This window comes from Pipistrellus hanaki (genome assembly GCF_964339955.1).
Source record: "Pipistrellus hanaki genome assembly, chromosome: 16".
Lineage (NCBI taxonomy): Eukaryota > Metazoa > Chordata > Mammalia > Chiroptera > Vespertilionidae > Pipistrellus > Pipistrellus hanaki.
In genome coordinates, this window is record NC_140518.1 from 44,674,520 (window position 1) to 44,678,584 (window position 4,065).

General features: G+C 35.1%; 1 pseudogene across 1 annotated transcript; it reads left to right on the plus strand.

Annotated features, from left to right (window-relative positions):
* Positions 1 to 2,858: 2,858 nt before the first annotated feature.
* Positions 2,859 to 3,527, plus strand: LOC311610777 (ATP-binding cassette sub-family D member 3-like; annotated as a pseudogene). The gene has a single exon. The product of its transcript is annotated as an ATP-binding cassette sub-family D member 3-like (transcript).
* Positions 3,528 to 4,065: the final 538 nt, after the last annotated feature.

Sequence of the window (4,065 nt, forward strand, 5' to 3'; positions counted from 1 at the left end):
CTGTAAAGGAACACCCATACGATTGTCAGCTGATTTTTCAACAGAAACCATGAAAGCCAGACGGGAATGCAAGAAATATTCAAGGTGATGAATAGCAAGAACCTACAGCCAAAAATAATCTACCCAGCAAAGCTATCTCTCAGAATCGAAGGCCAGATAAAGAGCTTCACTAATAAAAAATAGCTAAAGGAGTTCATCACTGCCAAACCAGAATTATATGAATTGCTGAAGGGGGTTCTTTCAGAAGAGAAAGAAAATAAAGATAAAAATTATGAACAACAAATACGTAACTATCAACAAGTGAATCTAAAAACCAAGGGAATTAAAAAAGATCTGATAAACAATATTAACTGGTGAATATAATAGAATCAGAGGTATGGAAGGGGAGTGAACTGACTATTCTCGGGGAAAAGGGGAGTGGGGGGGTGTGGGAAGAGACTGAACACAAACTGTGCACCAATGGATGAGGACAATGGGGGGTGGGGAAAGGGCAGAGGGTGGAGTGGGAACCTGGTGGAGGGGAGCAATGGAGGGAGAAAAAAAATGAAAAACATTTGTAATAATATGAACAATAAAGATTTATTTAAAAAAAAAAAAGAAAGAAAAGAAAACAAGACCCACATATATGCTATTTCTGAGACTCACCTCAGAACAAATGATACAAATAAAGGAATGGAAAAATATATTTTATGTAAATAGAAAATGATAAAGGGATTATCTAACAAGAGTAAATAAATCTTGACAATATTTGTGCACCCAACCTAGGAGCACTTAAATATTTTTTAAAAATTGATAGACATGCCGATACCAGTTTGGCTCAGTGGATAGAGCCTTGGCCTGCGGACTAAAAGGTCCCAGGTTTGATTCGGGTCAAGGGCATGTGCCTTGGTTGTGGGCACATCCCCAGTAAGGGGGTGTGCAAGAGGCAGCTGATTGATGATTCTCTCTCATCAATGTTTCTAACTCTCTATCCCTCTCTCTTCCTCTCTGTAAAAAATCAATAATATATATATATATATATATATATATATATATATATATATATACACACAGACACACACAAACACACACAGATACACACACACACACACACACACACACACACATATATATATATATATATATATATATATATATATATATATAAAATTGATAGACATAAAGGGAGATATTAACAGTAATGGAATCACTATAGGGAAATTTTAATACCCAATTGACATCAAAGGATAAATCTTCCAGACAAAAAATCAACAAGGGAAAAATGGCCTTAAATGAAACATTGGGGCAGATGGATTTAATTGATATTTCCAAAACATTACACCCTAAAACTTTAGGATATACATATTTTTCAAATGCACATGAAACATTTTTCAGGATAGGCCACATTTAGGCCTTAAAAATGGCCTCAATAAATTTAAGAAGATCAAATAATTTCAACCATCTTCTCTGATCACAATGGTATAAATCTAGAAATCAATTACAAGAAAAATTTGAAAAACACACAACACATACAGGCTAAATGTTACTAAACAATGAGTGGATTAACAATAAAATAAAATAAAAATAAATAAAAAAATACCTTGAGACAAAAGAAAATGAGTACATGAGAGCCCTGGCAGAGTAGACCAATTGGTTAGAGCATTGTCCCAGAATGCCAAGGTTGTAGATTTGATTCCCAGTCAGGACACATACAAGAAGCAAGCAATGAATAGATAAATAAGTGGGAAATGAGTACATGACAAACCCAAATCTATGGGACACAGAGAAAGCAGTTCTAAAAGGTAAGTTCATAGCAATACAGGCCTATCTTAAGAAATAAGAACAATCCTAAGTTCACATCTAACCTCTCACCTAAAAGAACTGGAAAACAACAACATACAAAGCCCAAAGTGAGTAGAAGAAGGGGAGGGGGAGGGACAGATCAGAGCAGAAATAAATGAATAAAATCTAAAAAAAAAAAAAAATTAATGAAACCAAGAGCAGTGTTTTTGAAAAGATCTAAAAAAAATTGTTAAACCTTAATCAGACTCATATAGAAAAAGGGAGAGAGGATCCCAATAAATAAAACCAGAAATGAAGGAGAAGTAATAACTGATACCACAAAAATACAAAGAATTATAAGAAAATTCTTAAACAATCTGAAAAACATTTCTAAAAACATTCAAGCTCCTGAGACTGAATCAGGAGGAATCAGAAAATGGAAACCGACAAATTACATCCAAAGAAATCAAAGCAGTGATCAAAAAATTCTCAACAAACACAAAAGTTGTGGATCAGATGGCTTCACAGGTAAATTTTAACAAACAATTAAAGAAAAACTAACATCTATTCTTTACTGTTCAAGGAGAATTCTTTTTACAAGAACAGCATTATGATTCCAAATTCATTTTACAAGAACAGCATTATGATTTCAAAACCAGATGAACACTTAAAGAAATATATCTAATGAACATACATGTAAAAATCTTCAACAAAATATTAGTGAAAACAGCCCTGGCCAGTGTGGATCAGTTGGTTGGAGCATTATCCTGTGCACCAAAGGGTCAAGGGTTCAATTCCAGTTCAGGGCACATACCTAGGTTGACAGTTTCATTCCCAGTTGGAGCATGAGTGATAAGCAACATATTGATGTTTCTCTCTCACATTGATGTTCCTCTCTCTTCCACCCTCCTCTCCTTTCTTTCTAATCAATTAAAAAACATCATCTTGTGATGATTAAAAAAATAATAAAGATATAGTCAAACAAATTCAGCAATACATTTAAAAATTATACACCATATTCTATTGAGATTTATTCATTAGATATAAGGATTTTTCAACACCAACAAATAGATTAATGTTCTATTCTGCATTAAAAAATGAAGGGTCACTCCTGGTCTTCAGCAGGTGGGAAACTCCTTCCTAGCAGAGCTGTGTTCCTGCTGCTCTGCCTGCTCCACAAGCTGCATTTCACTCTCCACCTGTTCAGTAAGAAAAATGGAGAGCCACCATTATGGAAAAAACGAGAAAGAAGGGAAAAAAAGAATGAGCTATGGAGTACAAGGTGTTTTTCTCAAGGCTCTCAAGAATTCTGAAAATCATGCTCTTTTGAACATTTTGTAAGATAAGGGTTACTTGATAATCATTGCTGTTATGCTGGTGTTTCAAACATATTGTGATGCTTCAATGATTCAAAATGGGACACTCATTGAAAGTGGTTTCATTGATCATAGCAGAAAAGATTTCAAGAGATACTTATTCAACTTTAAGGCTGCCATGCCTCACATCTTTCTGTATAAAAGCTTCTTGGAATTTGGGTTAAATGAGCTCACATTGTGCTTCCCAGTAAAACTAACTATAAATGCCTCTGTGAGGAATATCTCCAAGTGTTCATGTATTATAAAACAGGAAATCTGGACACCAGAATATCTAATCCAGACCAGCTGCTTACACAAGGTATAGAAAAGTTTTGTGACAGTGTAGTTGATCTGTATTTAAATCTTAGTAAGCCATTTTTAGAGAGAGTTTTGTATATCTTCAAGTTATGAGTGCAATAGGAGCTTGGGACCCAACGAGCATGATGGGCTACTTGCTTGTTTCTGGGTTATTCCTAACTCGACCGAGAAGACTCCTTGGTAAAATGACAGTAACTGAGCAAAAGTATGAAAGAGAGTGTAGCTATGTTAATTCCCAGCTCATCACAAATAGTGAAGAAATTGCCTTTTATGATGGGAATAAAAGAGAAAAGCAGAGAATCCACACTGTCTTCCAAAAACTGAAGAAAGCCTACATAATTTCATTTTGTTTCGATTTCCTATGGGTTTATTGATAATATAACTGACAAATCTCCTGCCCTGGTAGTTGGTTGCCTGTTTTCAGCTGCCCTTTCCTAGATTTGTCTCACCCTGGCCACTTCTAGAACTTCTGGAGGACTACTACCAAAGTGGAAGGGTGCTTTCATGAATGTCCCAAGTTCTGGGTTGAATAGTTTGGCTGGCCTTGAAATGACTAGATTGGCTGGTTTTACTCTTAGATTTCAGAATTAATGCAAGTGCTAAAGGATTTAAATAATGGAAAATATGAACG